Source organism: Episyrphus balteatus, chromosome 4 (assembly GCF_945859705.1).
Source record: "Episyrphus balteatus chromosome 4, idEpiBalt1.1, whole genome shotgun sequence".
Taxonomy (NCBI): Eukaryota; Metazoa; Arthropoda; class Insecta; order Diptera; family Syrphidae; genus Episyrphus; species Episyrphus balteatus.
Window position 1 is genome coordinate 49,730,014 of NC_079137.1, and position 23,864 is coordinate 49,753,877.

The following is a 23,864-nucleotide window of genomic DNA, read 5'->3' on the forward strand; positions in this document are numbered from 1 at the left end:
ACAAGTCCGAAACGCGTCCGAAACGTGGTCGAAACGCGTCCAAATCGCGTCCAAACCGCGTCCGAAACGCGTCCAAATCGCGTCCAAACCGCGTCCGAAACGCGTCCAAAACGCGTCCGAAAGGCGTCCGAAAGGCGTCCAAAACGCGTCAAAAACGCGTTCCAAACCCCTCCAAATCGCGTCCAAAACGCCTCTGAAACGCGTCCGAAACGCGGTCGAAACACGTCCAAATCGCGTCCAAACCGCGTCCAAACCGCGTCCAAACCGCGTCCGAAATGCGTCCAAAAAGCACCCAAAACGCGTTCCAAACGGGTCCGAAACGCGTCCAAAACGCATCCAAGACGCGTTCAAAACGCGCCCAAAACGCGTCCAAAACGCGTCCAAGACGAGCCCAAAACGCGTTCAAAACGCGTCCAAAACGCGTTCGAAACGCGTCCAAAACGCGTCGGAAACGCGTCCAAAACGCGTCCGAAACGCGTCCAAGACGCGCCCAAAACGCGTTCAAAACGCGTCTAAAACGCGTCTTAAACGCGTCCGAAACGCGTCCAAAACGCGTTCAAAACGCGCCCAAAACGCGTCCAAAACGCGTCCGAAAGTCCTAAACGGGTCCGAAACGCGTCCAAAACGCATCCGAAACGCGGCCGAAACGCGTCCAAAACGCGTCCACAACGCGTCCGAAACGCATCCGACGTAACGTAACATGGATTTGATCTTTTGATTGATGCATATGTGTTGCTTTTGAAAGAGATTGGAAATATCTGCATTTAGACCAGTACCGATGCCTTCAAAAACATTAAAAAGTACAAAAAAAATCATAGTAGGATGAAACCCATTGGAAAAGGAGGTGAATATGATGAAAATTAAAGGAAAAATAAATTACGGACGAGCCGAGTTAGGGAAGTGGGTGGGTTGAGTTTTTAATGGTAAAAAATGGTATATCCCGATTTCCGGCAAAACTACAAGTCCTATAGAAAAAAGTAGTATAACAAAGTTGTAGGTAATAAAAAGATGAAAAATTAAAAACACCGAGTTTTTGGTTTTTTATTTTTATCTTTTTCAAAAACTAAAATTTTTCTACGAAATTTGGTGAAAACTTACCTTATTATGCCCCAAATACACTTTAATTTATTTGATTTAAAATATTAATTTGTTCACCTTATTTTGACTTAATACCAAAAAAACACCCTTATTTTCAATCGAAAATTCACTTGTCAAAATATCAGCTTTTTTCAAAAAGTCGGTGGGCATTTCGTTTGTTAAAATGTCTATTTTCTGATGGTGTAAAAAAAAATTTACATTAGTATACTATATAACATGTTCTAGTAAAATGCAAAAAATGAAAAAAGCTGGAATTCGAAAAATTTTTGTATCATTGTTTACAATTTTGTCCTATTTATTCAAATTTACACTTTAATTACTCAAAAAACATAGGATTTCATGTAATATTGATTAATGTTACAGTTTTTGAGTATTTTAAGTGTAAATTTTAATAAATAGTCTAAAATTTTAAATAATGATAAAAAATTTTCGAATTCAAGCTTTTTGCTTTTACCGAGAACATGTTCTATGGTATACTAATGTAAATTTTTGTTTACACTGTTGGAAAGTAGAGATTTTAACGAACAAAATACCCACCGATTTTTTGAAAAAAGCTGATATTTTGACACGTGAATTTTCGATTGAAAATTAGGGTGTTTTTTTGGCAATAAGTTAAAAAAGGTTAAAAAATAAATATTTTAAACCAAGTAAATTACAGTGTTTTTGGGATATAATAAGGTAAGTTTTCACCAAATTTCGTAGAAAAATTTTTGTTTTTGAAAAAGTTAAAAATAAAAAACCAAAACTCGGTTTTTTGAATTTTTCACATAAATTTTGAGGTTATGTGAAAAAATTGTTGATACAAAAGTTGTAGATCTTTTTATTACCTACAACTTTGTCATACTACTTTTTACTTGCGATATAGGTACTATAGGGCAAGTTTAGGATTCGTAAAAAAAATCGAACTCGAGATAACAATTTTACATGACATTACGATGATGGAGAATGCCAAAAAAGTGGGTCCGGCAATTCTGTCTGTCTGTCTGTCTGTCTGTCTGTCTGTGTGTCTGTCTCTATCTGGAGCTGCAGCCTAAACGAGTGAAGTGATTTTCTTCAAACTTGGTAGTTAGCAGTTTTTGGTGATTCCCTAGAGGGGAAATTGAAATTTTTTTTTATGACCAAAACTAACGGTACCTGCCATATAACGGAAATAGAAAAGTTAATTTTTTTCAAAAACGGCTCTAACGATTTTGATTAAAATTTTTGTGTGTAGTACTACACATAATAGCCAACTTTTTAAATAAAACAAATATTTTTTGTACCGTTATTAACGGTACCTGTCATAGAACGGTTTTTTTCGTTTCTGAATATCTCGTACAACATTAACCCGATTTAAATGAAAATTTTTATACAAAAGTGTGTAAGTAAAGATAATATTAAAATTTTAGAAAATTTTCAAAAAACGCATTTTTGGTTTTTTTAAAAATATTTCAAAATTTTTTTTTTAAAATTCAATTTTTTGAAAACGGATCAATGAAAAATTTTGAAATTTAGTTTTTATGTGTAAATTAATTATTTCTTCAAAATGGCATACCAACTTTTTTTTTGAAAAATGTTAAAAAAATTTTATATATAAAAAATTATTTTTTTAAAAAACGGCTCCTACAATTTTCAAAATTTTTTTTCTAAAAATACCTTTTTATACGAGAAATAAAATGGCATATTTGTTTTTTTTTTTAAGATATTTTAAAACGGAGTTTTATTAATTATAAAAACAGATTTAATTTTTTTATACTACTTATGAAATTTCTTCAAAATATCAAATTTTAAATTTCTTGAATAAAAAGCTTTAACATTATAGTTACTTTAAGCATAAGAGCAAGTACGTGCGACCCCAGTCGTGCAATTTATTTCTATAGGACTTGTAGTTTTGCCGGAAATCGGGATATACCATTTTTTACCATTAAAAACTCAACCCACCCACTTCCCTAACTCGGCTCGATCGTAATTTATTTTTCCTTTAATTTTCATCATATTCACCTCCTTTTCCAATGGGTTTCATTCTACTATGATTTTTTTTGGTTTCAAAAATTATCGACCCTGGTCTAATTATTTAACATTGATTAAAAAAATCAAAAAAAATTGTTTTTAGGGTGTTAATGGTATCATCTTAAAAGTCCAAAACGCGTCCGACGTAAAGTTACATGCGTCTTGTAAATGCATCATGCAATAAGTGAAGGACAATAGAATAGAATGGTTCAAACTAACACAAAATTTAACAAATCCTTACTTTAGGTAATAGAACTCCCTAAAGCTAAGTGCGAATACATTTATCTTTCTCTTAAGATATTCTCAATTAAACTACATAAATACAAATTTCTACTGTCACTAAAGCCGGTATTTTTTTTCCTCCGGTCATTCTGGCGTATACGTGTTATTTTTCAAAATACATTTTTTCGATTATGTTTCTTATCCTGGATTTTTATTTTGGCTTCATCTATTGTCTTTATAAAATAACTGATTAAATGAGAAAATTCCATTACAAATGTAAACTAACAACAATAACTACAATATAAGATCTATGAATATTTTTGCACAAATACATTATTAACTTTATTTTTTTTAGCAAGTTAAACTAAAATAAGAGTACCTATTTTACTTACCATAATACCATACAGAAAGAAGTAAACAAACATCGATATAATCATAACAACTCAATTTGTACATATTTGAGGTTTAATTTCCAGGTTATTTGCTACAACAACAAAACTTCACCCCATGAAAGTAACATGATATCTGCCACCAACCAGTGGAAAAATCATAAGCTTCAATAGATATGTCATGCTTCGTATATGTTATAAGCGCATTTAACATATATAAATCCTCATATTGTCAAAGAAATAGGTCAACGTTAAAATTATAAATAAACCTATTTATATATATATTATATATGTATAAGCTGGTCATTTCCTGAGTCCAGAGCCATACAAGTGAACCCTTGTTGTTTTATATTGACGTTACTGACTATACAACTTTTCTGTAATAATAATAAGTAGTGACAATTTTGCCAGACCATTTTCGTTTTCAATGTGTCAGGGAAGAGACAGTTTACACTTCGAGTGATAGTAAATACGCGTTGCCAATTTTATGGATGAGCCATTTTTTTTTTTTTTTTTTTTTTTTGTATTTCAATTTTCTTTAAAATTCTTTAATTTTCTCAAGTAGAAGAAAATAAAAAAATATGTTACTTCATGTTTGAGGAAATGAACAAAAGAAAATACACTCAGGGTCTTTGAAACAGTCTCAAATATGTATATATTTTTAAATGTTTACCATCGTTCTATTTGGAAAAAATGGTATTTTTGAACTTTGTCAGCTTATAAATTCTAGGTGGTTTAACCAAACCACATGTTTTATATATTGCTGAAAAGGTCTAAATGTCTTCTATCCAAAACTGTAAAGAAATCTAAAATGGGTACAAATTTGACGAAGCTAGTTTTTTTTTTCAATGGGCGAATGTCCAAAAAACCGTTTTTTGCCCCTAACTCTAGATTTTGGGGGTGTTACGGAGTTTTTAAATAACGTTACGTAACAAAACGTGATATATTTTGTGTGTAACACAGTGTTTAAATTCTCAAATACCCGGAAGAATTATTTAAACGCTTTATGCCGTTTTTTTTTTTAACTGCTTTCACTATTTTGTTAAGAAATGTATATTGATATTTTTTGTTGCCCTTTCAAATAACCCAGAATGTATCTTCACAAGAAAGAAAACCAAATACCTACCAACAAAATGTATATAAAATTGGAATACATCCAATACTTGAAGTTTAAAAATATTTGGCAACGATTTTTGTTGATTTAAAAATTCCAAAAACACTTTGCTTTTGCTTTGCAATCGATAGTTATTGTATACTTTCGTCTCTTTTAGGCGAAATTGATATTTTAATAGGGAGAGTATACTGCGAGAGTATAGTGCGATACTTTCCATCCAGATAATGAGTTTAAAGTTTTTTTTTTTGGGAGAGAATTATATAATCGATTTGAGTTCAAGAAAACAATATTTATTTGAAGGTCGTTGTAGTTTAAATGTGGGTTTATACTTAAGAATGTGTGTAAATTAATAGACAGATTTTTAGTAAGTGCTTTTGGGGTTTGCGGTTGAATTATGGATTTTACATCTAATTGGTGCACTCTGGACAAAATAATCTAGCCATTTAAAATTCTATTAAACTTAATATTAAATTAAGAGAATAGGAATAAAACTTGAACGGGGTACCTAGGCATTTAAATTTCGATAGGAATCGCAAGTAGCAACTGTCGAAAATGCCAGTGACAAATAAAGTCTGTTCACTGACGCTGTGCTGGACTGTTCTAGGCAGAAAAGTACAGCTTTTTGCTGTTCATTGAGATTTTTTCTGTGCTGATCTGTTCTTGTTTGCTGTTCATTGACAAAACTAGAACAGTTAAGAACAGGATTTTCTGTTCTTGCTTTTGAGTCAGATCAGGTTAGAACAGATTCGTGAGAAGTGTCAAAAGCAAAGCTGTCATTTTTTGTTTTTGTTTTGATTTAATTTTGCGAATATTTCTCGAGTGCTCGTGGTTTTTATAGCTAAAAACAATTTTTAATTATATTTTTCGCAGTAAAAATACAAAAAAATAGAAAAATAAACGAGAAACGATAAACAAAAAATTCGTATAATTCGTTTTTTTTTTTTATTTTGACAACTGACGTTTAAATGACTGTTCTAACTTGTTCTGACGTTTCTCACGAAACTGTGCTGTCCTGTCCTGTTCTGATCTAGAAAAATCCTCGTTGAACATACTTATAATCGCTTTGTGTGGATACATCGAACAAGTTATATGCAATCAAGATGAACAACTTTTAAAGTATTCGCATGCTGTACTACAACTCGTAAGCACGGTTGCTTACTTGGTAGGATTTAAACCCGATTTGATAGTTTTTGGGTCAGCTTATGGAAACAATTTTCTGAAAATGAAATTATTTCTAATTGCACTAAATAATTTTATAATTTTTTGAATGAGTATTAAACGCGTCTATTTAATTTTATTTCTCATTATGAATTGCAAAATCTATTTTAATGCATATGCACAATAGGAATTAATGAAATTCATATAATTTAACTTCAGAATGTAAATGATCAAGAAAAGTCTCTGTAGCATGAACAAATCAGATTTTAACTTTTGTAAGCAGATCGTGTTTAACTGCAGCGGGATTTTTTTCGGTTTTTGCTTCATATTAATCTATTTAAAAATTACGTGTTTTAACCCTCTACTACATACGAAGCCAAATATGGTTTTGTCTGTTTGTATGCACTTTTCTTTTCTTTGTCTAAAAAAAATGGTAAAGATTAAATACAATCCTCTTCTTTGTGTTTCTGAGAACCCATAGAGATAGTTTTTTCGTGTGTCCGACACAAAATAAAGGTGTATTTTATGATCACAGGTGAGTCGATCAGTCGTGTGCATTGAAATCGAAAGTGTAGAATATATTCATACTTTAAGCGTTTATTACTGCGTTTGTTTGGAAAGTAAAGTGGAATTAAAAATTCATTTTTGATTGATTGTCTAATTGTGTATGCTATGAACCAATTTTTATTGAAAAAAAATTATTGGCCTGGTCTTGGGAGGGCAAAAAGTACGGAAGCCATATTTGGCTTCGTATGCATTAAGGGGTTGTAAATCTACACAATTTGTTAAATTTTTTTGTTGGAAAATATTGTTTCTTTACATTATTATTTTGCTTGGAAGCTATGTTTTGCTTCAGAAATGGAGCCCCTTCGCTTTTAGAGACATTTTTCTCATGTTCACCCCATTTCCAGCGGCGTAACCACAAAAATTCTATTACTTTCTAGTTTTTGTAAGATCTTGGGAGTGGGTGAAAATGTTGGAGCAAGACTTACTTCGACAGTGGAAAGAATGTTACCCAGAAAAAATATATATAACAGACAAAAACAAATTGCTTTTCTCGGTTCCATGTCTTAAAATGAGTCAAATTTGAATTAATTCTTAACCTTTTGTAATGCAATGTATTTATTCTACTTTATTTTGTTTTTAAATGATAAATATTTATCTTTTGATATTTTTAATTGTATTGTAAACAAATTAATTTAAACAAATTTTTTTAATGAAAACCGTTTTGAAACAACCCAAAGAACCCATGTAAAGCATTTTTTTAATTTTTTCGTCCACTAATATTAATTCATGCAGTAGTCGGCTCCGAAAATGTTGGGAACCCTAATTATGTCTGTAAGTATGAGCAAGTTTGGTTGAAATCCCGAAAAGTTATAGTAAATTTTGTGATTTTTCATCAAATCGTCATGTTTTGTGTGAAAAGAAATTTGTAGGTACTTTTTTAAATGAAATATTTAAAAGTCTTAACTTTTTCTTTTTTTGTAATAAAAGTTGGGAACCGATGAAAATATAGCATACGTTTGTGATTATTGCAAAAAGACTCCAAATTTTAAGATAGAAACGGTTTTATTATCAACAGAAGTTGATAGGGCGGTCTTTGCCCCCATGTGGTGGCAACTTTTTTGCTATTACCAAACAAAAGATTTGTGAAAAGAAGGGTCTACTGGAACCAACTACTCGTATCATGCTTCCAAAGCCACACATTCTCAGTGCTACCTCTTTCAAATAAGTAATCTTAAATGCACAAAGTAGCTTTTTCCCTGACTTTCTTTTACAACAATGGTCTTCTTTGTTTGGTGTCTTCCTGTTTGTATACTTGTTTTCTCAACCTGCGAGAAAATTCATTGTACATGAAAAAGATACCAAGATTGAGCAAAAAAATACTTCCCAACTTTTAAATCACACGTTGTTTGATTCAAAAAATTCTCTTTCATTTGAAATACCAATCTTAATTCAACACTCTTTACTCGAATCAATAAAATCAAAACAACAATTCTTCAAAATCATGTTAACTTTACTCACTCGTAACATTTTCACTTAACTTTTGTTTGGACGATTTCAAGCTGAAGCTAACTGTTTCGTATTGTTAAATTCCATGTTTTATTCTTGCACTCCCTTATCATAGACATCCGGAATGACTCGTCGTATCTAAGCTTGAAAAAAAAAAAAACTTTTCTAAAATGCAAGTACGAAACTATATGGTCCTTCGCAGCGAAATGCTTAAGTTTTTGTTTTTGTTTTTTCGATGAATATAAAGTTTTCAATCTGAATTGAAAGGAAGGACTTGCTCCTAAACAAAAACAATAAAAACAACAACAAAAACTAAACAAGCATGATAAAAGCCATTAAACCATTTAACTTCTTCAACTTTAAACAGTATGAAGACCAGTTGCTTGAGTATTTTTCTTTTCTTTCATTTTTTTCCTTTTTCTTCAAGTGAATTAATTTCAATGTACATTAGGAGTAACTAACCTACACGCTACCACATATATTTATACATCATCCTCTTTTGTGTGCAGTGTGTTTGCTGCTGTACTGTGCGATCTCCACACATCTCAAAAACTTAAGAATAACAGCTTAAGTAAGAGGCCCTTTTTTTCCCTACACTCAAGCACGTTTTTGAACACGTGTGTTTACAAATTACAAACCATTTACAGAACGAACAATGGAGTTTAAATTTAAGTTTAAATTTTAAATTCAGAGCAAATATTATTGGGGATTGGAAAAGTTGATATGCGCTACCGGTGGTCAAAATTTGCAACTAAATAAACAGGACGGAAAGAACCAGCGCCACCTTGTTGTGAGAACACACACGTCAAGCTGTCAAAACGTCAAAACATCCGACATCTTGATTTTGTTGGGTAAGCACTTTCCCTCGCATTTCATTTCATTTCATCGTTCTCATCGTTCATAAAAGGATAATTTTGTGGACTTACATTAAACTTGCAAAAAATAAACAATATTAAAAGCGTGAAAAAGAAAAAAAGATATTTAAAAAATTAATAATATACATATGTACATAAAAAGTAAAAAAAAAAAGTCATACAATTCAAGTAAGTACAATTTTTAGAGTTGATTTTGATGCAGAACTCAAAATGTTTTCGTTGTTACTGTCGTCGTCGGTCATCGTCGTCGTCCCCGTTTCGTTTGGCAGCCTCCAAATCGTTGTGTCGGTCGTGTCTCTATTTTGGTCTATGAAGACAAGCAATGTTTCCTAAATGTTTGGCCGATGAGTTAAAGAGACAAAGATAAAGGAGAATGTATAGGACAAAAAAAATTTAAAGAAGAAAGCAAAAGCTGCAAAATGTGTATTCTAATTTTTTCTCCTGCCTGCACTTCAGAGGAGCTCATACATATTTTACCTTTTAGGTTAATTGTGTTCCCAAACATAGCCAAGTAGTGCTTCCCTTGACTCTGCGTGTCCTTAACTTCCAACATATTTTTCATTAGTTCGTTCGCTCGCCTTACGTTATTTGATTATTTAAAATGAAAAAAAAAGATTGATCGTGGCATGAATATTTTTTGCTTTTTTCTTCTTTTCTTTCGAAAAATCTACAGATATCTTTGAAGTTTTTATTTTTATATATAGACCGAAAGCTGGGAGAAGATTTTTTGCGTGAGAGGTCACCGATTCATATTAATACTAGAATAAGTCCCAGTCATGGTGATAACGAAAACGAACGTCTTGAGAAAAAGTGCATCAAAATTAAATTTTTTCTGAAAATTGATTTAGTGAGGGTAACCACCTAGAAATAATTGGATCCTGACGCCCTCATCTTCCTGATTCCAAAAACACCCATGACAGACGTTTTCTCAGCAAAGGCGCAGATACATGCTGGCAGACGTTCGTTTTCGTTATCACCATGACTGGGACTTATTCTAATATTAATATGAATCGGTTACCTCTCACGCAAAAAATCTGCTCCCGGCTCCTTAGACTTATACTTTAAAACTTTGATTTACTTTTCTCTCAAGTTCTATTTTTTCTATTTCTCATTTGCAGAGTGTGGTTTTTGAATGCCGACGTTGTCGCATTGTCCAGTGGATGCAATCCATTAAGCAATAAGCAATATCAATCAAAAGCATTGATTATTTAAAATAAAAATAAATACAAACTGCTACTGCGGTGGACTATTGTGAAGGATTACACACATATATAAAATAACATTAAACTTTATACCCAAACTAAGACTGAGCCTCCGAAGGAAATTTTGAATACAGTATATAGTCATAAATCCTCATCTCATTGGCATCCTTGGTAAGTAAAATGTTTTTTTTTTTAACACAATTTATATAAATTAAAAACAAATAAATAAAATTAAAATCCATTGACTAAAAATCCAATGTCTTTATTATGCTATTTTCGGATCGAACTTCATATTTATATTTCATCCAATCATTTGATATTAGCTGAGTTCTTTTGAGAATATTAATCTTAATCTAAAGCCATTTTGAACTCCGTTTTCATTACAGCAAAAGTAGTTCAAAGTAGTTTTAAGTACTTAGCAGTACATAAATATTCCCAAAGGACCGCAGCTACTTTTATAGAAACCAACTAGATATCTTATGCACCTCCTCGGGTGCCCCTATCCTAGCAAAGCCACTGAGTACCTATTTTTTGGAATAACTTGTTTCACAGGATGATTTGTGTAGCTTTTTTAACAAGTTCAAAGCATTTAATATACAGTGAGGAAAAACGCTGAAATTGTTTATAAGTGGTTTAAGCAAGAAGCAATGCATTTGGTAACAGATAACACTGGCCAACTATTTTCAACTTTAAAATAGGAGCTCTTTTTTTAAAATATTTTAGTTTTACACATTTTGGGAGTAATTTCGTACCTAGGAGGTCTTATTTTCTAGATATTTTCATTTACATGTTTAAGGGGTAATTTCAAAGTATTTTTTTAGTTTACTTATCGCAAGCATTTTTAAAGTTTTGCGGGAAAAATTTAATTCGAATGTAAAGTAAGTAAAATAAAATTACAAAAACAAATAACAAGAAATTTTATGAATTTGTATGCTTTTTCATGTATGTATAATTTAAAAACTAAAGCTCCTAGAAAAAATACTAATGTTGTTCTTGGAATCATCATCCTACATTTATCAAGAAATTATAAACAACGGTCTGGAAAATTTTTGTGTTTTTTGCAGAAATATACAATGTTTGTTCATTTAAGAGGTTTTCATTTGGTAGATTTATGTTTTGATCTATAAATTGATTTTTTTCATTGAAATGAATACGCTTTCAGATTGGTTTTATTATATATATTATTTATACCTGTGAACCAGGCAGTGATCACAGTTATCAAATATTGATTCTACAGTTGATTTTTTTATTCGAATATGACCTGGATGAATAAATTAACTCACTTAAAATTGTTTCCATTTGAACAAAAAACTATTTTAATTCTTTCTTGAAACCAACACAAATTATTATTACATTTCCTACTAGTCGGAGAGGCGACCGTCGAGTTACTTAGCTTATAAGGTGAAGTTAATTAAGTGTTTTTTAGCATTTGGCATGGGCATAGGGTTGCCACATGGTAGTTCCCATTATATAAGTGGGAACCCTATTTTTTTTATTTTCAGTGTCAACTTACCTTACATTTGACACCAATTTTAACCTCTAACCTTATGAGCTAAAAAACTCAACGGTCGCCGCTTTGACTATACGACTTTATGTAATTATATAAATTAGCGTACCTAATCATGAAATGACATTTGAAGGCAAATTTTTTTTTTTTAAACAACTCGTTTCTAGGTATTACACCTAAGGTAACTTATCCTCCAAGAAAAGTTTAAACATGCTTGGAATTTAATTGCAAATAACTTATTACAGGCTTTTAACGTTTTCAGTTAAATCTCGCCGTTCAAAATGGAAACAAAAGGCATGAAAAAAAGGAATAATAATATTTGTGGAGTTAAAAGCTGCAGCTCCAAAAAAACTCAAGAGGTTTCATTATTCCAAATCCCGAAGAATATTAAAAACTCGAAGGTAATGTTGAAAAAATGGTCTATTGCCCTGCGAATGACCAAGCCGTTCCCAACGAGATTTGTAATTTGCAATAGACATTTTCGAAAAGAAGATATACGGGTATCAGGTGTAGAGAAAAGGAGGAGATTGGCACCACATTCTATGCCAACAAAATTTCTTCCTTATTTCTCTAATACTCTAGAAGGACTTCGTGTTAAGCGAATAATAAAACGCTATTTAAATGACGTTAGAAGGTAGAAAATTAAATTTCAATCTTATTCTCTTGCATATAAAAATTTATTCTTCAGATGTTCTGTCATAAGCCAAATAAATAAAAATCAAGTTCCTGGAGAAAACGAAGTTGAAGATCATCTATTAGAAGATGAAAACGTGGCGGAAAGTGTCAATGATTTGACTTTGAATGACAAATGCGTTCAAGTCGGTTCTAGTTCGTTTTCTAGTGTCACCACAACAGCCCTTTGGGATACTGATAAAAAACTCAATACCATGACTGGACTACCTGATTTTACTACGTTGGATGCCCTTGTTTCAGCTTGTATGAAAATCCGACCAGATGACAAGATACTTATGTCAATGAAAGATAGGATTCTGTTGACAATGCACAAATTGAAGACTAATTGCTATTTTGCGGAACTTGCTGTTTCGTTTCAAGTGTCGGATAAAACGGCTAAATTGTATTTCGCAGACACTATTCAACTATTAGCGAAAACAACAAAAAAGCTGATACATTGGCAATCAAGAGAGGAAAATAGTAGAAGCTATCCAAAATGCTTTAGACTCTTTCCCAATGTTCGCACCGTTCTTGACTGCACAGAAATGAAAACAGTCACTTTTCGCTGTCTCAACTGCAGAACGTGCACCTACTCGCACTATAAAGGAGCCTACACACTGAAAGTGTTGATTGGTGTATCGCCATCTGGATACGTTAACTATCTTAGTCAAGTTGCGTGTGGAAAATCTTCCGACAAAGCTATATTTAACTTGACGGATTTGCTTACTAAGTTGGAACAAGGAGATGCTGTCATGGTGGATAAAGGGTTCATGATTGGAGACGAACTTCTTAAAGCTGGAATTGAAATGATTCGGCCTGGATTTCACTTCAATCATTTCTCAAAAGAAGACATTACGAGAAATACAAAAATCGCAGCTGCAAGGGTTCATGTGGAAAGAAGGATTTCAAGACTTAAAGTTTTCAAAGTTCTGTCTGAAAAAATCCACATCGCCGTTATCCCTTATATTGACGATATAATGACTGTCATATGCGGCTTGTCCAATTTAAGCACACCGATTTTGAATGATTCCCGGTTTTAAAACCTAATGGTGCTGAAGAACTTGGTCTTCTTATTGGACAAAGCTTCTAACCCACTAACCTAACATAACCTGCACTAACCTAACCAAGAAAGAAAAGTTACCGCTACATGACTGTACCCAGAATCGGCATTACAACAGAACCCTTTCTTGAAGTAATGCAACCCAAGGTGGGTGATCTTCGAGACACTTTTGGAGGTTTAGCCGGTATGCCATTATAAGGTTGAAATTCCTTGGAGAGTCCGGCACACGGGGAGGTATGGATACCTCCTTATGGTGCGTAACGCATTCCTCCAAAAGTAAAAAAAAAAAAAAAAAAAAAAACTAAAAAAAAGTTACAAAAAGCTGTAAATGACCTAAGATTGGTGCGGGTTACGAGGTGGTTTTAGTGAGGTAAGAGTCCCACACCTCATACTAAAAAAAAAACATCGTGGTATCTGCTGTATAGCGGCTGACTCTCATTCAAATAAAACCCATCAAGGATCGAGTTGTCTCGAAGATGCTGTTGAAAGAAGCTTGTGCCATCATAAGGAAATAAATAGATAAGTACACAAATTTTCAACCATAGATTAGATAAAATTAATTCTTTATTTATATATGATAAAATGATAAGTTTTTTGCAATTTTAATGATTTGCCACATAAAAAATTATTACAATTTTAAGGATTTATCACATAAAAGTTTTTTTGCAATTTTAATGATTTGCCACATAAAAGTTTTTTGCAATTTTAATGATTTGCCACATAAAAAGTAATAATTTAAAAAATTATAATAATAATAATAAATAAAAAGACTTCTTTCCTTTTAATATTGCAAAAATAAAAAAAAAACTATTTCGACGAAAGAAATTCCAAAACAAAATTGAAATAAACTTCACAAAGACATTTAACATATTTGTTTATAAATTCGTCATCTCTTTCTACATTGACAACATAGAAGCTTTTGTCAAATGACGAAAATATAATAAAATCACAGATTTTAAGGTTCAGCACTGCTAAGCCAAGCTGGACTTGGCCATAATATTGATGCTTTTTTTTTAATTTAAAGCATCCATTGATATTTTCTAAATATGGCAAACCTTCCACGACATATTGTGCTGATAGCTGTTTGCCAGTTACTGGAGATTTTATTTCCATGAGCCGCCACTCATCGCCGTCGTATGCCACACCATCCGGACTTACTGCAATGAAGGGCAGATGGAAGGAAATGACCAGTCCTACTTCAAACACTATGTACCTTTTCCCGTAAACCAATTTAGCTTCTTTTTCAGCATAGTGCCCATACCGCGTAGCTTCGTTGCCCCTGAATGTGCTCTCATAAATAGATGTTAGTTTTTTCTTCCAATCAGGGGCTTTATTAGAAGCGTAAGTATACAGAGCATAGCTTATGCTTCCTGTAATACGAAGCTTCCGCTGTATGAGCCACTGTGCGCTACATTGGGAAACGGTACTTTTGCAAATCTCAGCAATTTCTTCTCTGGTAACCGATATCTTTTGAAAAAAAACAGAGTTCGATGGATTAAAAAAAGATGTCATGAGAGGAACAAATTCTTTTAACCCATCAGAGTTGGTGATGAACATAAAAAATTCACCATCCTCCTCTCTATCCTCTGATTCTTCTAGAGATGATCGGTTACCAAAAATTACTTTGCTAAGCTCGCAATCAGGCTTAGCTGAAATAGATAAAGATTTCATTAATTAATAAAATTACATTTATTGTTATGAATTTAACAATTAGGCTACCTGCTGAGAATGAAAAGGTTTTAATTATTGATGAATTGAAATGTTTGCTACAAATCTAAATAAATATTGCATTGTAAAAGCTTTTGAAAAATTTAAATCTTCTTTTCGTAAAAAAAATAAAACACAAATTCACCTTAATTACAAACCAAAAAATAAAAATATGACAAAAAACTTTTTCATTCTTAGGTCTTTAAATCTTCAACAAAAATGTACCTGCTAGGAGGTCCTTAAAAATCTCTTCTTCCAGTTCTGCCGTCACCACATCATCCTTCACGCAAATCTTTTTGCGAGCATGGCACATTTCGGTGGCTATGACTCCGCTGTACTTTTGGGCAAAATCTTTGCCCACCTTACCCCACTTTTGAGTAAGTTCGGTCGAGCTTATTCGTCCAAGGTTTGGTTCTCTAAATTTAATTAACAAAGTTCATAATTCTTTACAATCTAAACAATAATTTAAATCGAGATCTATAAATATTCGTAATTATATTTTTTAACTAAATGATAGTTTTATTCATATATTTGGAAAAACTACCATCTGCTTATTTTACATAAATGACTACTTACCTGTTAATTTTTAACAAGCACGCAGCTATGTGCTTGCATTTTTGGCCACTCCCAGCTTTGCATGAGCAGGCACACTCCCAGGACCTGCTTCCTTGTAAAAGGTTTTTCAAATGCACCTCATGAGGCTTGGATGTAATTGCTGAGGTTTGCATCACCAAACCAACAATCTTATTATTATTGGACGGAGGAGGTGAAAACCCAAGGGCATATATCCACCCAGCCTTCAATATTTCCTCTCCCTCTCTTATGGACCTATTGAACCCCTCAAAATATTCTACAATATCTAAAATAGATAATTGTATTGTTGCCGTTGTAGAGACGGCTGAGCTTGTGGAAGCCATCTCTATAAATTTAAGAAAAATGTATGCGTAGATCATCTTTTCACTATTTCTATTACAAGAAAGTTGAAAAACACTATAAAAAACCATACACGATCACAACACATCACAGCTAATATACACGAAACAAAAAAACAACGTCTGACGTTATTTTGAAAATTTATATTGATATATAAATTTTTTTTTTAATAAAATTGCACGAATGGGTCGCACGTATTTGCTCTTGTACTTCAAGGTGCATAATTAGTAAACCATTTGAAACGTTAAATTTAATCAGAACTATTTTCATATAACTTTAATATAAAAAAAAAATTTCCAAACCATTAACGAAATACATGAAATGTCGACATGATAGTGGAGTACCTAAAGCTCAAAAATTGGCAATATTAGGGAACCCGGCCGAAAAGCTCTGATTTTGACGATTTTTTTTTTCAAACGTCGGTAATTAAAAATACTTTAAAGTCTATAGATTAAAAATTGCCGGTGTTGCCGTTTTGATTTTTTAAATTTTATTGAAGATTTTTGTGAACAAAAAATTTTTTTTCCAAATTTTTTTTTTCCAAAAATTTTTCTTAAATTTAATAAATTAATTGATGCCAAAAGATTGTCTAGGAAATTCAAGGAAAAAAAAATGTATGGGAGTGAGGGACAATCTTCCATCGTTCAAGCGATAGATGCAATTTTCTTATTAATTGACTTCAAACACAAAAAAAAATATTTGAACACAACGGCAACACCTACAATATTTAAATGTACATTTTTAAAAAGCTAGAAGCATAGTCATATTTGTAAAATTAAGTTAATTGATTTAAGGGCTTTTGAAAGAATGGTTACTCAACTCAGATTTTTGAAAAAAAATTATTGAAAAAATTTTAACATGTGGTTTTTAAAACTTTTTCTTAATATAAAATGCATTTTTTTTTTCAATTTTTTTTGGCCACATTTATTATGATTTGAAATTTAGTGGATTTAAATTTAAGAGTTAAGAATGAGCTTCTAGCTCTTTAAACATGTATTTTAAAATATTTTAGGTGTTGCCGTTGTTTTCAAAATATTTTTTTTGTGTTTGAAGTCAGATTGTGAGAAAATTGCATTTATAGCTTGAACGATGGAAGATTGTCCCTTACCCCTCTATACTTTTTTTCCTTAAATTACCTAGAGAATGTTTTGCTATCATTTGTTTTATGAAATTTAAGCAAAAGAAAATGGTTTTGTTCAAAAAAAATTTAATTTTAATTTTAAAAAACAATACGACAACATCGGCAATTTTTAATCTATAGACTTTAAAGTATTTTTAATTACCTACGTTTGAAAAAAAAAATCGTCAAAATCAGAGCTGTTCGGCCGGGTTCCCTGATAATTTGCTTTAGTTACTCTACTATGAGTAACTGTTTAAAAAAACATTTTCACAAAATAATTTTTTATATTTATTATTTATTTATTTTATTTATTTTTTTAATAAACAATACTTAATTTAACAAAACAAAATTTTAATTAAACATATAATTTACATTTTCGTTACCTTTTTGTTTCCAAAAAAAATCTTCGATTATTAACCGCAGGACCACTGTTCCCCTGTTAACATATATAAAAAAATTCACTTCCAAAAATATTTACAAATTTTATTTGTTACAATTTAGTTTCTTACCAAAAAATTTAAAAATATCAGAATTTGAGTTGTTTTGAAAAAAACAATTTTAAAATTTGACGATCGCTTTTAACTTTAAAAGCTCACAATGTTATTTGTTTTGTTTGGGTTGTTTAAAAAAAAACAATTTTAACAATTATCAACACTTGCTATGAATATTTAACTTGATTGTAAAAAAAATATTTTAAAAAATTCACTACACAATTCACTGCAGTTGTTTTGAAAAAGAACAAATTATTTTTAGCAAATTAATCCACCATTAATTTAAGTTAACCTTTTCAAAGTGCAGTTGCAGTCGTTATCTTGGACAGTTAGTATATTAAACATAAACATTATATTCATCTCTTTCCCACATATATACAAATTGAATTTAAATTGTAAAATATAGCAATATTTGTAATGCTGTATATGTTTTTTCTTTTTTCAATGATTTTCTCTTTCATATCTAATTGGGTGGAGGGTTGTAAAAATTTATAGGGGTATTCACAAACAAAATTCAATTTTAGGTTCAAATATTTTATTGAAACAATTTTCTCCCAAAAAATGTTAGTTCCCAATCTGTTGTCTAAAAGTTGATTTGCATGAATTCCCAAAATTTTTGAAGCCGTTTTCCTTAAAACTACAATATATTACCTAAAAATTATAATTAATTAATATACATTTACCACACCATTAACATATAATTATAAAAAAAAAATGTGAACTCATTGTTTATTTTCAGAGCACCAGCAACAGCAGCAGGCGAATAAAGATTGGGCCATGACTACACAGTGTTGTTCCAATTTTACATTTTCATCCCTCTTGCCAACAACCTCACAGGTTAGGTTATCGGAAAATCACTATTCAGCGAAGCACTTGCGCTATTGCAGAGTAGCAATGCTATAGCTCTAGACCCGGCGATGCTGCTTTCGGATACCATAATAAACAGCAATCGCATGTTGTTCCACTTGAACCAGGAGTCCCAGGAACGAATCTCGTCCAAGATAGACTGAAAATTAAAATCATTAATAATATCTATGTGTAACAAAAATAACAATTCCCATTCAAACGGTGGCGAAGGAAGTGGGGGAGTCACATTAGATACGACACCAGCTTTGTCACCTGTTGAGTCGGATCAGCCAATAAGTCCATTGGCGATCGTATACATTAAATGTGCTAAAAATTGAAACCCAAGAGACCCAAGTCTCTTCTTTAATCTCAAATTAATTTGCAGTAATAAACAATAATTTTCAATTTATTCCGAAACTCGATACTGAAACATCAACCTTACAATACTTATGGTTAGACGGTGTTCGCATCCGGAATCAAAATATAATGTTTCGGTGGCATGGAAACACATTTACTTTTGGTGTGCATAGCAGAATATTCCAGTCGGCTTAGATGAAGCTGTTAAATAACTGGCAATGTTTTAATTCGAGTTCGAAGGTCAAAATTGTCTAGAAACGCTTGGAAGGGAGTGAAGCCGTTTGCAATGTCAATGAAGTCAATCTGATTGAAAAGTTATTAAAAGGGTAATTTAAGACACATATTTAAAAGAATTTTGTATTAATTGAAAATCTGTTTTTATCCTTTCTTTCAGATCATCATCTGACCTCTTAGAACTTAGATGATAGTCAAACGATTAGATTAAATGGAAGCAAAAGTTATATTAATAATTAATAATAATTATAAGAAGAAACAAATTGTAAATATAATGACAGTAAATTAAATCAACGCATCCCAAAAGCATTTGATCCTCCTCGCGGTTGTGTTGGAGCGTCACCTGCTATTGCCTTTTAAACTCATATAATATCGCTTTATACAAATAATTATTGAAATAAAAATGTATACACATTTGTATGTACATACAAAATAATTTAATTTTTTTCTGCTCCTGGTTATTTTCTAAAATAAATGCAGTAAGTACTCTCTGCTCTCAAGTTCAAGTGGTGCATTTAAACATTGGCAAGTTTTCCTTGAAGGAACCACTGACCTCAATGCAATAGCAATTTTTGTTTATGCAAAAAAAAATCTATTCATATAGTTGTTCAATTAAAAACGAAGAAAAAATAACAACAATAATAAAAAATTATTTTTATTTTAAATTGAACGTATTCAAAATAGGTTTATTATTCAAAAGATTAAAAATTTAATCTGCGTAACAGTATTCAGTATAGTATTTAAACAATTCAATTTGAAAGTTATAAATTAATGTAATTTCATTAGACGCAATACGGCTTCATCATTCGTTTTATATATATAATTTGTAATATAATCGCCAGGATCCTGATGCACCTGCAGGCCTGGTGTTTTTTTTTTTTTTTTAAACTTTCATGTTTTTTCACTTGAATCTGGTGATTTATCAACGCCTGCATTCGTATGATCTAGCATCATGATTCTTACGGCCACAGGTGCTGAAGAATTGTCTCCACTTCTTTGTTGCTTTTTTGTTGTTCTTTGGCATTAACCTGATAGAAAAACATATTTTTATTAAAAAAATCATGCTAAACGATTAAATACCTACTTACCTCATTGCCTGCCTCAGCGGAATCTGTTATGGGATAATTATGTTGAAAGTGATTCCACCGACTGCAATCTCCCGAATTGTAATCACCAGATTATCATCTTTTCCGCTCCATCTCTTTCTCTACCAGAAGATTGCCTATTGCGTCCAACATCAATGTCAGACTTATGGGAATGCATTTTTTCAAAAATGCTCTCAATGTCTGCTTGCAATATTGAAGCTGTGTTGTTTGCATTAGAGCTCATTACCATGCCGCTGAATTACTTGTATCCTTGCCTTCACCACAAATAAAACTCTCGCTTACACTGGCCGATGATGTTGAGGATTTTGTGCTTACACCCGCAGTTGAATCAATTGATTTTAAAGACGTCTTCTTGAAGAAGGTCAGCCAACATATGTATATGACATGTGATGAATCGAATTGCTTTGGAGTCCACTCCAGCCGCAGATGACTCTGAGAGCCTCGTCTTTTTATTTTCAACAGCTTTTTCGTAGTTACAACATGGGGCTGGGCTGGTTGCATCTGTTGATATTGTTGCTGTTGGGGCTGTTTGTTGTATCTTGGGAAACGACAAAGAGCAAGTTCCACATTTAATGATATTGGACTGATGAGCTTTAGCGGAGAAAACATTCGTTTTCTCATACATCATAATCGAGACGCGACCGCACAACGATTTCGGACGACAACAACACGATGGTAACAAAATATTTAATTCCGAATAAGTTTTATAAAAATTACGTTAACACGACACTAATATTTTATTTGTATGAACTCTTTTTTAAGATTTTTGTATTGCTTTTTATGTATTTAATTGTATTAAACAGAAAGAAAACATTGAAATGCGAAAGAAAATTGTTTGTTTACAAAAAAAAAAAAATGGCTGACAGCTTGACGTAAACAAAACTATTTCCAATTTGTGAAGGCTAGGTGGCGCTAGTTTCTTCCGTCCTGTATATTTGGTTGCAATTTTTGACCACTACGGCGCTAGTAGTATATCCTCCAATCGCCAATAAGAATTAAGGTAATTGTTGAACATGAATATTTATTTCTGTACCTACTTAATTTTAGAGTTTTATTTATTTATGAGTTTACTTTTCTTTTTTATGAAATTGTTATTTATATTTTCTTATCCCTATATTTTTCTTAAATTTAAAATCAAAAGACGTAATAAGAAACAGATATTTGTAAGCAAACAAAAATATAAAAGTACGTACAAAAAAGTATTGAACTGCTTTGGGACTCGAACCCTGGACCTCTGGTGCAAAAGACAAATCGTTCAACGATGTAACACCCTGAACGCTTTTTCGTGCATGCAGCCGGCATTCATCGATTTATAAGACGATATCATAGCAGGGTTGTAAAAATATCAATTTAAAAAAAATGGTTTTCAAATAAAAAAAAATATTTATTGCAAATAAAAAAATTTGCATTGAAAAAAATATTTATTGCAACTGAAAATATTTGCATTAAAAAAAAATATTATAACTGAAAAATATTAGCATTGAAAAAAAAAATTATTGCAACTAAAAATATTTTGCAGGGTTAAATACCAATTAAAAAAAATGCATTTCAAATTAAAAAAAAAAATATTTATTGCAAATAAAAAAATTTGCATTGAAAAAAAATATTTATTGTAACTGAAAAATATTTGCATTAAAAAAAAATTATTGCAAATGAAAAATATATTAAAAAGAAAAAACAATGCTAAATGTGTGCATTAGTATTAAAAAAAATATGTAATGCATACATTTTGCAATCATTTTTTTTTTTAATTTGAAAACCATTTTTGCAAAATATTTTTCAGTTATAATAGGTATTATTTTTTTTTTTAATGCAAATATTTTCCATTTGCAATAAATATTTTTTTTTTCAATCCAAATTTTTTTATTTGCAATAAATATTTTTTATAAATTTTGTAATGAAGAGCAAATGCATTAAAAATAAAATGATTTTTTAAAACCCTGTATCACAGATAGATTGTCTACGATTTTGCTCATATTGGTTCATAATTTGAGCACGTTGTTCTTTTTTTTATGAGGTTTTCGTCGGAGCACATATCTAAGCAAATGAGCAGGAAATGACCAGTGCCGTTAAATTGAAACATCACCATTTCAGATGGGCCCCAACTATTCTATTGCTTAGACCAACGGTTCTCAACCTTTCAAAGTATGCGGACCCCTAACAAAAAAAATTTCAGCTGGCGGACCGCTTTCAAGAATAAATTTAATTTATTATTATGTGTAAGAATCATTCAATTAACAATTATACACTGCTGCTGACTGTAAATCCTGCCATATTGGGCCGAAGCGACATTAAATGGTAAAAAAATTAAATTGAAAAATAAAAAAAACATAGGTACCCCCAATGCAAAAGTTGCATTGGATCCAAAAAAGTATAAAAAGAGTTTTTTTAATTTTTAAAATGACCGCAAAGGGTCGCGGTAACGCATTCGCTTTGAAAATTGAAAAACAAAAAAACAAATTGGCTTATAAAACACGTTTATGAAAACACCCATACTTGAATTTTTTTTTTTTATTTAATGAATTTTGCATTTTGTTTATTTTTTTTTTATTAATTAATGCATTTATTGTTCTGTAAAAAGCCTCCATTAGTTATTCCTTCTTGCAATTGAAACCTGAAAAAAACGAGCATAAATAACAAATGATAGGTCAGGGCTTACGGAGTAAAAATATTTTTTAATTATTATTTTTCAGTTTAAAACTTTAGTTTACTAATTTTTTACGTATAATTAATTAGTTTACTTCCTTAATATATTTTATGTAATTCATTTACAGTACCAACTCTGAAGTGAAACATTTTAATACAATGCAAGAAAACATAACACGACCCCTAGCGGTGGGAAAATATATTTTAAAAAATCATTGAATCTAGCATGGGGTAGAATTTTGAATTTGCAGAAAATTAGTTTTCGCTCCGGTAGTAGGCAGCAAGTCCATGTCATTATATTGAAAAACACTTCGTGATCCTTAAGTAATTAAAATTACATTCATATATGTATCTATTATTGAGAGGGGTAAGAAAATGCAATACGAGAAAATTAGTTAAAAAGATCTTCTTCTTCTCCATTATCGACGATAGTCATGATCTCGGATGGGGTCACAACTCTCCCACTCTACTGCTTCACACTACGGCTCCGCATGTGGGGTTCGGTTAAAAAGATAAAAAGAACAAAGTTTGTTTAGCGTCACATTACAATAATGTTAATTACGTTTTTCTGATGCTTTATGGAAAAGCTGACGCGGACCCTCTGAATTTTTTTGCGGACCCCCGGGGGTCCGCGGACCACAGATTGAGAACCGATGGCTTAGACGATATGCACTCTAAAAAAAATTTAGGGTAGTTTCATATACATATAGAGATGATGCCAGCCCGGGATCCCGGTACATTTTTTGAATTGTACCCTGAATTTTCGGGATTAGTTCCTACAAAATTCGCATGATTTTTATCATGCAGCTAAATTAACTTACCTACTTTAAGCAAAAAATAGCAAATTTTTTGGATGAAATTATAGCTAAGTGGCGACCTTGTCCTGATGTTATAATTCTCATTTCTCTCTTTATTATTTTTGAAAGCTTAGTAAATCTTCCAAATATTATAAACTGTCGCTATATAAATTCTTCTATCAAGAAGTTAAACCGTTTTATATTTTTAAAAGAAAAAAATCTTTATTTCTTCTTTTCTCAACGTTTCGTCGTTATTCGCAACTTCTCCAGCAATTATTTAATAGATCTTTAATTGAACGATTTTTGATTAAATGATTTCAAATGATTT

General features: G+C 31.4%; 1 long non-coding RNA gene across 1 annotated transcript; it reads left to right on the forward strand.

Moving 5' to 3' along the window:
* The first annotated feature begins 8,690 nt into the window (after nt 1-8,690).
* Nucleotides 8,691-18,380, forward strand: LOC129918721 (uncharacterized). The gene is made up of 3 exons (XR_008772991.1): nt 8,691-9,026; nt 9,977-10,231; nt 18,290-18,380. It is a non-coding gene; the product is annotated as an uncharacterized LOC129918721 (long non-coding RNA).
* The last annotated feature ends 5,484 nt before the right edge of the window (nt 18,381-23,864 follow it).